Source organism: Bemisia tabaci, chromosome 1, assembly GCF_918797505.1.
Source record: "Bemisia tabaci chromosome 1, PGI_BMITA_v3".
NCBI classification, from domain to species: domain Eukaryota; kingdom Metazoa; phylum Arthropoda; class Insecta; order Hemiptera; family Aleyrodidae; genus Bemisia; species Bemisia tabaci.
Genome location: NC_092793.1, coordinates 50,830,147 through 50,842,451, shown reverse-complemented (window position 1 = coordinate 50,842,451; position 12,305 = coordinate 50,830,147).

Here is a 12,305-nt window from a genome sequence, read left to right as displayed (position 1 = left end):
TGAAGTCAGAGATATAAGACAACTAGAATGAAAAGAATTTGGAGTCGAGGAGCCATAAAAAAGAATAACGGTCCTCTGCGAATTTTAATTTGAGGACTTGTGCAGACCGACCGAGGTACTTTATTTGCAGCGGAAGTTGGAGGAAATATTTCGCGGATAACTCACGTTTTCTGAGCAACGATCTAAAGTCATAGCGTCTCCCGGTGCCATTTTTCTGCGTCCATACGAGTGGTGGTCATAACATGTTAAAATGAACCAAGCTCAATTTTCAAAGCTACTTTAGGTGTGCTCAATTCAAAATATTTGGTATAAGTTATACTGGCGTTGCTGAAGGGTAATAACAAGTTCTTTATTAATTTATAGCCCTTTTGCAGGAATAACAACAAAAGTTTCTGTGGCACGACTTGTGTGGTGGAGGGCCGAGAAAGAGTTTCTTACGAAAAAATGCATCTTTTTCCCATAGAATAAGTCGAAATACCGCCTGTTTTTCACAAAGAATAAGTCGCGAGCGATTCGGTTCAGCTGAAACTTCTTGCAATTGATTTACATATAGATTTGCTGAAGCTATATTTTGAAGAGACATGCAAAAATAATAACAATTAATAAATGAGAGATAAAAAGCAAAAGAAACTATTTCTGAAAATTAGAGCCTCCACTTTTTGGCCATAAGTCGCTGTTTTAAGTTGCCAAATACTATTTTAACTGCTAGATAGCACACTCACACAATCTGCAATGCACCAACAACGTAGGTACGCAAAAAGGTTTCCGTGCAAAATTCTACCGGTTTTAGCGTAAAACGGGTAGGGTTTTCATTACGACTGTACAATGATGGAAGCTAAAATTCTCACAACTTGCATTTATTTTCTTTAATGATGGGGGTCTTCTATCCTGAAAATATTGATCATAACTTTGCCAAGGATCAGTCCTTGAGTGATATTGGAGTTTAAGTAGTTAGCGGGGCTATTTGGTAGGGGGCAAGAAAAATCCAACCCGACGAGTTCCATTTTATTATTTATAGTCAGCCAGAATGGGAATTCAGGTCATAATGAAGGTGTTTGGAATGCACCGTTATTAAACGACGTTATTCCGAGGAAAGTGAACGAATAATGGAGCTTACCTCCACGCGACAATTCTGAGATAAAGTGGCTTCAATCTTCATACCATCGGATGGTGTGAAAATGTACCCACGCAGCACGTCTCTTTTTTTTTCGAGATAGGAACAAAAAAACTGACCAACTGAGATTTGCCGTCCGAGTTTCAGTCCTAAAGAGCTGATGAAAACAAGAACTATTTTTTTTTATAAAAAGAAGAAAAAACAAAAAATTGTAAAAATAAAAAAATAAAAATTTAATACAACGCCCTTCATGGACTAAACCTGCCCCTTCGTCTGAGACATATAGTCAGCAGTAAATGAGTGGGAGGGTCAGAGGTTTTATTGACCGAAAATCCCTAAAATTGCGGAGAGTCACCTTTACTAAGGGATGATCCTGGCGACAGGGGGGGGGGGGGGGTGGGGGCTAAAGACCTCTGGACTCCCTTCCCGCCTAAACGTACGCTCTGTCAGCAGTAGGAAGGAGTTTAACAATACTATTTTTCGGAACTATGGCAACAGTGGGGAAATTAGTAGTGAGAGCCAGAGAAGTGACTGCTGTTTGGAGGAGTAGAGTGGAACTAGGTGTAAAGCGGGTTGCTGGGCCAGCGCGTGAGGCGCGTCACATAAATCAAGGTGGCAATATGTCGGCGCTCAATAACTGCTCATCACACAGGTCAGAGGGCGCCCCCGCACCGACCCTCACACCCGCTCCTGCCCAGTCACCCATTTATGACCCCCATCAAAAACCGGCATAATAAGGATAATGAATCCCAGGACAGGTTCAGACGGTTGAGATACATAATTAAGTCTCTAATTTGGGACACTTTCAAAAGCCCACGTTGCACTTGAAATATTGTATTCTTGGCACTGCGCCTTGCCACGAACGCTCAGTCAGTAGCCGAATCCCGGCTTCTTATATAAAAGTCTTTTGTTCCTCCAGTCTATGTCTTACTTTTTCAACTTTGTCAATTCGATGTTTTCTTTTTCATTTCCTTGCGATTTGCACGTTAATTGCTGTTCATCTCGGGCAATTTATCATCTTGCAGTAATATTTAGAGAATTTAAGAATGCACGAGTATACTTAATAGTATCAGCATGAGAAATTCTGCCTGCTTACAATTAAGACTTCCTTTTCTTACTATTAATCGTAGCCGTACTTTACGCGCATTGACAGCAATGTTGGAAAATTTTATGAGCTAAATTCTATCTGGGATTTTTTTTTTTTTTTTAAAGCGAGTTTTATTATGTCTCGTAATTTACAAGTAGATTTACAAAAAAGAAAATTAACCTATAATTACTCGTCAACCAGGTGTCGACACACCGGAACCGCCAATTGGCATTACTTCGGTGGGGGGAGGGCACTTATTTAGTTCTATGTGTTTGGTTTTTATTATACTATTGACCATTAGCTCTATCGGGGATGCCCTTAGCGCACCGTTGGACGGATTTAGTTTTAATTTATAAATAAAAAATTATAAGTAAGAAATTGGAAATTGTGTTCTTAGCAATTTAAATATTGGAAATGGTATGTGGTAACTAAGTTTTCTTTTGTGAATCAAGTAAATATGTTCAGATTCAGTTGTGTAACGTCAAAGTTATTTTCGTTTATACTTGAATTGTTAATGACGTTCAATGTCTCAAATGATTTCTGGTCATTAAATTATAAAGTTTATGGGATCACATCACATACTTTCGATGGAATTGCTCAGAATTAAAGTCAATATCCCTTGTCATAATTTGAACGAGACTTTGTGTATACCTGGGAAAAAAGAATGGTTACTTTTTAATTTGTGTATAGCGTAGTGAATATTATCGTAGGACTAACTAACTAACTAACTCTCTTAATCGATATATTGCTTTACTAACCGTTGCGGCAAAAGTGATTTTAGGCTTGCTTTTTCGGTTTCCAGGGGTATGTTCTCAGAAAATGTATATGCTTAATTATGTTCTATTTTAAGTTGACTTGCGTTTCATTTCGAAGAGTTAAACGTCTTGTTCTAATTTGACAGCTCAATTTCGTCCCCTAACGCTCCTCCATCGATGCCACTTTTTCTCTCATTCTTGTTTAAGATTTCATATAAAAAGCGACGAATAAAACGATGGCATATTTTCTCAAACTAGTCAACCACGTATGTTCATTCAACCCTATCTTGTTTGGAGGCGGCCGCTTGTTCTTATTTCGAAGCTGAAATTAGTCAGTCAGGCATTCGTCTGCTGCCAGAAAATGAGCATGACAACCGATTCTGATGTCAAAAATGCATGTCGTGCGTACAAAAAGACACGAAAACCATTCGCTACGCATTTGTTTTTTTCTTCTTCTCGGTCGCATTGATTGGCATGTTTCAAGACCGTGCTTCGTGCGCACAGTGCACTCTATAATTTTCGACAAATTTCCTCTCGCTAGAAATGAATAATAAATGAATAAAAAAGTAAGTGAATCTTAAAACAGAAACTATAGTAGAATGATAGATCCACACTTCCAAGGGGTTCGTTCATCGATCGTTTTATCGCGAGAACGAACGACGGAATATAGCCGGATACAGACACCTCAAACGGGAGGGGGGGGGGGGGTAAAGGGGTTCGGGGGGCTCCCTTTAGAAAATTTTCGAAATTTTATAAAGTATAAGTATGCAATTTAAGTCCATTTCGTCATGAATAATTAGCAATAATAAGCATCCTTCCTTCTTTTATCCTCCGTTCCTTCCTTTTTCTTCCTTCCCTTATTCTTCTTTCTTTTTCGAACGAACGGAGGGCATACAAGCCTTACGCCCCCCTCCCTCCGGCTCTGCCCATGCGTTTGAAGGAAATCTGAAGGAGTTCGAAAAACGTGCGTCGACGGCCATGAAAAACTTAATATTGGGTGTATATTGTCATCCATAAACGTTGCAAGTTTCAATTACAGCAGAGGGCAGAAAATGTTTTATAATGAGATTACAAATAAGTACCTTTAGCACGGGTCAAAAAAGCGACAAATGTGTTCGAGCGGTGAAAGGGGGAAGTAAAGCCGGGTTTTAGGCGGATCGGCAAATAAATTGAGAGCCCGAGAATGGACAAAATATTTCAAGGAAACGTGTTACAGACCTGAAAGAAAGTGCTTTAACTCGGAAAACTGGCCTTACCTCCCCTATACCGTCACTCAAATTGGTTTTCTTTGTGCACTGCTCTGCAATTCTTATTCGTTTCCCAAACACGTTCGATTCATTAATTCAGGGTTCTCCTCTTTGGGCTCTCCGTGGCCCGACAACAAAAAAGGAGAAAATAGCGAGTATCGCTGAGATTGAATGGGTAAAGAGCCCTGAGCTCAGACTGAAGCTCCCGTCAAAACCTACACAATTTTAACGGTTCGAAGAACCACGTTCAATATTGCACGGCGACTTTACAGCTTATACTTATGCCTTTGCCTGTTGACAACAAAAATGTTGGAGGGCTTGCGTAATACAGCAAGTACAAAGATATACTTTATTATTCTTAAAGAGAACCGCATAGTAATACGTGTGCTCGGCAAAATGAATGCCGCCCAACGAGGAAATAGTATATCCTCCCGCGCACACACCTCGAGGCACACCTGTAAATTGATTCTTTTGTCATTGGGATGACTCGGGATTGTGATTAAACTATAGTGAAAAAAAATCAAAATAATTCCAAAAATGGTAATTTACGATGATTCGCATTTTCCCATCTTCTTTCACGTAGGTTTCACCTCTTATTGTTTTAAAAGTGGAGCCTTTGGTTCCTTTTCGTGACTGGTAATATGCTTCTTTACTTTTTTTCACAAATTGCTGCACCTCCTCTCCAATTTGGAAGAAAAAAAAATGATATTGATTGTTTTAAAATCATTCGAAGTTAAGTTATTTATGCTGAAAAGGGATCGAGTGCCTCACAAGGTTACGCAGAAGAGAGCTGAAGACAAATTGAGGATTTCCTTTTGAAGAGTAAATATGTAAAATTGATCATTGAATAAATTTAGTGCGAATAATTGTAGGCTTCAGCCCACTTTTTTCTAGTATTTTACATCATCTTTTTAATTTTAAAAATGAAACAAAGAGGAGGGTTCGGATAGGAGAAGAGTGACCTGAAACTCATACAGATGAATTTTAAATAAACATTTTAGAAATGGACCCTATTTATGTAAATGGGCACAAATTCCCACGCGGACCAATAATTAAGTTACAGTCTCTATTCTCGAGTCAGTTCAGCTCCACCCTCCTATACAGACAGTTTGTGGCTATTTATTTTGGAGTAGAAGCGTTAGGCTCTTCAAAGATGTAACATATTACCATCACGTTTGATGAGGGGGAAGGAAACGTTTCAAAATGCCCTATAAGCTTGAGGCTATGAGGAGGCAGCAGGGTAGGGAAAGTGCTGAGGTGATTGATTCGTACTCATTTTTCCTTTTTTTTCATTCTATTTTCCTTCCTACCACTTTCCCATAGGAGCTTTTTTTCTCAACCCAGTGAACTCCAATCTGACTGTTGGCGTTTTTAACCGCATTGTTGTCCGATCAAGAATTTTAGTCTTTATATGAAGACGTGAACTGTTTGTAGCTGGAGGAGAAATTGTTTTAAATAACGTTCTTCGAAATTTCTCTCACAAAGGGTGGACATTTTCTCAAATAAAGGAAGATTTTCATAAGTTTTGTCAAAGCTCAGTTAGAACATATGACAAAGATTCAACACACTAAGTAGATAACTTCATCATCATAAATACTTTTTATTAGGAGTCTTACATACACCACGGAAAAAATAACTTAGCCCTGAGCCCAAACAGCGTAAGTGAAACAGCGCCAACTGCAAGTGATAGTGCTGAGACCTAAAATTTTAGGGTACAGCAGTACAATAGGTTGTAGGGCTTAGCCCCCGTACCTGGAGTTGGCGCTATTTTACCTTAAGTGCCCTGCGTTAGGGCTCAGCGCTGAGTTGCTTTTCCCGTGATGTTTATAAACCTGACCACTCATCTTTAAAAATGAATTTTTCAATTTACTTATTTTGAAGCTTCGTCTCTATGAGGTCTCTTATTAAAATTGCCTCAGGAGCCGTTCAAGAGGAACTTCGACACTTTTTGCATACTTTTGATTGCCTCTTCCTCTCAGAAAGCATCTGTAAGAAAACCTTTCAACATCTTTTTGCATTAGGTATGCATCAAGTCTGATCTGACCCGCTATCCAATTTTTTTTTAAGAAAGTAAGGAAGAGAACCGTAAAATCAACCGTTAAAATTATAATATTCCAAAATTTATGTTTTTTTCGAAATAGGAGACTTACGGAAGATTAGGCATTACCCCCTCTCCCCCACCCACAAGATCTTAGAGGCAAGTTCAGACCTTTTCCTCCCTAGAGTATCTTACGTAGTACGCAAACGGCCCTTAAATCGAACGGTTTTTCGCTTTAAACTGAGTTCGTTCATAATATTAAATGGGAAACGAGTTTTTCCCTTCAAAATTTTAAGTTAATTTTGCTCGATTTTCAAAATTTAGATAAGGATTCATCACATATATTTTTTTTTTTTCATTTCATTTGCATTGTTAAGAACTTTTTGAAAATAACACCAAGTTTAAAAAGTTTAGATGCTTGAACTTAACGAACTTAAGTCCATGATACTAAATCAACATTGCAATAACTAAATTGATCTAATGACAAAGCTCGACAAACAACGTGTTTTCTACGTTCAAGGTAGTGTAACAGTGCCCCGCAGTAAATGGGTAGAGTGAAGGGGGAAAAGTCGGTCTGTGTTGCTTTGAGGCTTTATGGGTCTTATTGGTAAGAGATCCTAAAACCTGCGCCAAAAAAAATAAACGCTGCGAATAATAAGGCTTCTTTGGTGGTCTTTGACTCTGATGTTGAAAGAAGCGGCAACATTTTTAAGTCGTCTGGTGTTTAATATTCTTCATTCTGTAGCCCCTCTCCTCCTTTGCTTACCAGGATTGCTATTCATTGTTACCGATTTATACGAGACCGCATCACCTTAATAGCGCGGAAGAAAAACAAATATAATCCCCTCCATTGCGTGGTGTTGCTGCCGCTGCCGCTGGGTGCGCGCTTCGTGCTAGGCCGTCGTCATTTTTCAGCCCTTCCCTCGATTTTACCCTGGTTCCAACATCGCTCCATTGAATTTAAAAAAAGGACGAGGACAAACATCCTCTGGAATGGTGACATTAGGTTGGAAAATTTTTTACATTATGAGGAAAATATGGATTTCTTTTGACCAGATTCTCAAGGGTACAGAAAAAGGTATGTCGTTGAATAATATTGAATATCGACGGTGAAAGTCGGCAATCACATAACTCGATTTGCGACGTCGAAGACTTCCTGTCATACTTTATTCTTTAAACGGAAAACTACTCAACGGTAATTCCTTAAAACTGCCGTGATTTTTCTTCTATGTGCGAGGAAAATTTTGCAAAAACTGCAAGGAATCATGTCCATTTTTTCTCCTTTAAAAAAATAACATAGTTGCGGAGATTTTCAGACACCGCAAACGAGTTATGTGATTGCCGACTTGCACCGTCGATATATAGTATTTTTCACTTATATTGATGGTTGAGATTGCCTCTTAAACATGTACCGCGCTGTATTCTGCCGTGTTACGGGAGAATCGGTAATCCATGAGAATCGCTCGAAAGGTCTGAGAAAATATTTAAGGATTTTGCGAAAAAGGCACAAGGATTGCACGAATAGAAACCTTAACATCTGCTCCAGGAGTGCGCGAATTTTAAAATGAAGTTGATTTAAGGTAGAAGTTTGGCAAAGCAGTAAACAATTGGAAAATAAACGCATTTTTTTGTTACGCTAGTTTAGGTTAGTTTGTTGACAAATCATCGATGTTTTATCCTCTGATGATAAATGAAGTGATATGATTGAATATTGGTCGAGGGTATAAAGAAGTTACCTGACTTTTCCCGGAAGAAAATATTTAATCGGGAGAAACGAGGCGACGTTGAAATGCTTATGCGGCGTCAAAATACAACATGGGCCTTTTTAGTTTTGTTATCTGATGCCGCGATTATTGTAACGGGAGTTCGAATAATCGCGCGAAATAGTGCAGCCGGCGTTAAACGTATATTAGCGCCTGCAAGACTGTAGGAATACCTCACGTATTGCGCCAAACAGTGCGGTCGGTGGCGCGGCGTACAGCCCATATCAGCGCCTACAAGACTGCATGAATACTTCTCGCATTGCGCCAAACGCAGTGCAGTCGGTCGATTGGCCTTAAACGCATTCGCCTACAACAATGTATAGTAATGCTGTTGGACTGCGAGTCATCATTATTGACTTTCTGCTCAAGTTTTTACCATAATTAAAGGGGAAACATGTATCTTCATTGTAACAGTTCAGAAACTCAGATGATATTTATTTTTGTTTTGGTTACATTAAAAGAAAATATAACGAACGAAAACATCGATATTGTGAAATTACATACATGAAATTCTTGATACTTTTATTTGAGATCAGCTAGGTAAATTCGCGGAGACTTTTCAGAAAAACTGTGTGTAGCTTTTTAAAAACATATATTAAAAATAAAACATGAAAGTAGAGCATAACGTAACAATCCGAGATAAATATACGCTTTCTTTTGGGTGCACCCGTCGGGTTTTGAATCCATTCATCTCTTAAAAACTTAAACATGGTTATCTCAACAAATATATCTCGAGTATACTCTACGTCTATTTTGCGCGATTTCACCTAGGCGAGGTCGACTGAGTTGGTCGTGTCGCTTATTTAAAGCAGATCCGTTGTACAATTTTGTATTATTAGAATATTTTTTGAAGAAATGAAGAACACTTTTCAAGTCATTTTGCTGATTCTTGCGGTTTTGAAAATGCGCTGGTAAGTCGTATCATGGATTTTACTGACATGATACGAGAAGTTCTAATATTCTCCTGCAGCAAGAAAAAGCGTGCGAGCATTGTTCGATGGAGGCAATGCCCTGCGACAATGTTCGTTTTCTACACGCTTTTTCGACAGCAGTTAGATTTACAGCGGACCATGAAAAGTCGTGCTTTACGCGAGACTTTTTTCGGAGTTTGTCATCAATTTTTATGCGGTGAACGGTTTTACGAGAGGACCCATCCATTTTACATCCTCTTCTTCCGATGCCACGATCACGTGGAGTCTCAGGTTCAACGAAGAGTAAAAATTATTTGCAATATTGCCAAAGTCCTAGGTTCTTTCGGATAGTTGCCTGTGTTTTTCCTCGGAGATCTAAGACCGGATTCAACGTTCATTACAGCCCCACTAAAAATGGAACACACTGTACGCTACTTGAGACGTTGCCAGATCTTTTTTGGTAGATACTATAAGGAGCCATTTAATCGAGCCTATATTCAGGTCAATTATCTTCGAAGGTATAATGATCACCGTTAAGAAACAGCTTGCAGTGGTAAAAGTTGCACCTCGGTAAGATAAAGTTGTCATTTGTTGTCATGGCTGAGGAATTTCAGGCCTAACTGATGAGGCTGCTAAGAGCTTGAGATTTGTTATTCTAATGCTTCAGCCCATTTTATTCCTCAGACCCTTCTCCTCGCCCTCCGTCTCTTTAAGACGGAACGATCCGTGGCGTGGCGTGCTTTGCGATATATCGATTGATCATGCCATTTAAACCTATGAAAAAGATCGATTATCAGGGTGTTCGCAGCGAACACCCTAGTAATCGATTCTTTACCATAGTTTCAAATGGCGAGATATCGATAATCGATCATTCACGCCACGCCATTGGATCTAATCACGCGTCACAAGCTGCATAAGACGGAAGTGTATAATTTTATTCTTTGCATAAAATCGATCGGATTTGCATAATCCAATATGAAAGGCTCACAAGTCTTGTCTTACTCAGTGCACTTACAGCCAAGAGCTCGTGCACTGTTCGTAAAATCAAACTTCACATGAGCATATACTCTTTCATTTACACTACATTTTACTCCTCAGATTAAAACAAACGTTCTAGCCGGAAGATACACCGGATTGTGTACGGTACAGCCAAAATTTGCGTGATGAAATGGACATACATCATGGGGCTCCGTGTTTTTGTGTTGATTTTGTCAGCAATACAGGGCTTAGGTATTCGAACGAATATTTTTTATTCGCCTTTATAGGTTTACATTCACCTGCAGACATGCATGAATGTACAGCCACCGAACTTTAGTAAGAGCGCGAAATGTTAAAACATGCCCAATAAACCGCCTCCTCCCAATCAAATATTTTCTACGCAGCTTTCCCCATCATTTGAGCAAGTACGTCGAACCTTCTCAAACGATAAGCACACAAATAACCATTTTCGCACGTAAAACACAAATACATGCACCTGTCTCTGTTTATGATCATTTCAGATACATGCGCCAAATGACACTTTTTTCCTGGATTTCACAAAATCACCACGCCAAACAGCTTGGTTCTTTAAGCATTGATTCTGCTGCAGGCGGACTAACACATAAAAGTTGTAATAATTGATAAAACAAAATCATTTTTGTAAATAAAAATACTTAGTTTAATAATAGGATCAACCAGCTCTAATGTGAGCTTAGCTTCCTGGGTGCTCGGGTAAATTAATCAGTTTTCCAAAGGGAACAGGTCCATTCCTCGATTAATCTAAGTTAGCATGTCCTTTATGCAAGCCAAGGATCGTGCAAAATTGAACTTGTTTTCTTTCGAAAACAACTGGTCCAAATAACGTATAACGTACACCGGAAAAAAACACATTGTATCTAGAGTCCAGACTCTTGAAAACATCGACAAGAAAAAACACTCATGATTCAATCAGATTTTTGCTTAAATCAAAAGGAAATCCGCTCAACTGAAGAGGCTTGGTTCTTGATTTAAGCAAAAATCCGATTGAATCAAGAGTATTTTTTCTTGTCGATGTTTCTAAGAGTCTGGGCTCTAGATCCAATGTGTTTTTTTCCCCAGTGTAATATACACACAATTGGAGGACCTACTGTGTTTGGTGCAGACGAATTAAATACATTTTGTGCATGTGGCATTTCTTTTCGATCGTGAGAGGATTATTAGTTTTTCTTGCCACATATTTTCCCCATTTTTGACATGGCAAGAAGACCCGCCAATATTCTGATCATATTCTGTTGAGTTTCAGTGCGTGTGAGACACTCAACGCAGAAAACGACTATATCATTTCAGTGTTATTATATTTGGTTGCGATTAGCACTTAATTATGGGGTTTATCGCTTGGAAAGGAGGCCTTCGCCGCGTTCCCTTTGGCTTGCCTTTCTTAGCATTGATGCCACATCAAGATTAATATAAAATCAATCTTTACCGATTGCGGAACTAAATGAACACGTATGACGTATGTACATCTCAATTTTACAGGTACTTTGACAAGTGCGCTCTTACTTCACAACATCGTCTCGTTTGGAGAGGTACAACTTGGTACTATTTTTTTACTTTTTTATCCAACTGAGGAAGGCTGTGGTGTTTCCAGGCGAAACGTTTCGGACATGTGTTCTTTTAAAAGCCTTTTTACCCGCAGTTGTATTTTTTAAAGATGTGTGTCTTGTCACGGGCTGCTCAGTTATCAATACATCTCAGCTCTTACTGCACCTTCCCCCTCCTTCTATTAAAAGGGAAGAAAATTAACTAATATTTCTGAATGAGTTTTTATTGAGAAAAGTAAATTTGGAAGTTTCCAAAACACAATATAAAATCTATCTGTATAAAAAACAACTAGTTGCGTAAATTAGGAAAAGAAGAAGAAGAAAAAAGAAACATTCCACGAAATTACAAGAAGTAATGGAATGATTTGAGGCACAGATTTTTCTGCTTAGATAATGAATGTCTATCATATCACATTAACCCGCTGATCCTTAAGTAAGAGGCATACCTACACTTCCAAAGAGAAATGTACATATTATTATGAAAATATGACCGGGAGGATTTAGCATTGATGCTTATTCGTCACGCACCCTTCATTGATGCGGTTTCAGTCATATTTTAGAGTTTTTTTTAGACAACCCATTTTTTAGTCATTCACTTTCATATTATGACAAAGAGGGCATAAAGCGATCTTGAAAGTTGAGATAAGGGTATATACAAATATCACGCATTTTAAAATCAAACTAAACCTAATTGACTTACACTCGATGGTAAATGGCACACTATGCTAGGTGTGAGAGTTCCAATGGGGTCATATTAAACTACATCACAGTTTCACAGAGACCTTAATAGACATATCTGTCGACCTACATTATCTGCTGTTGTTACCTTGAA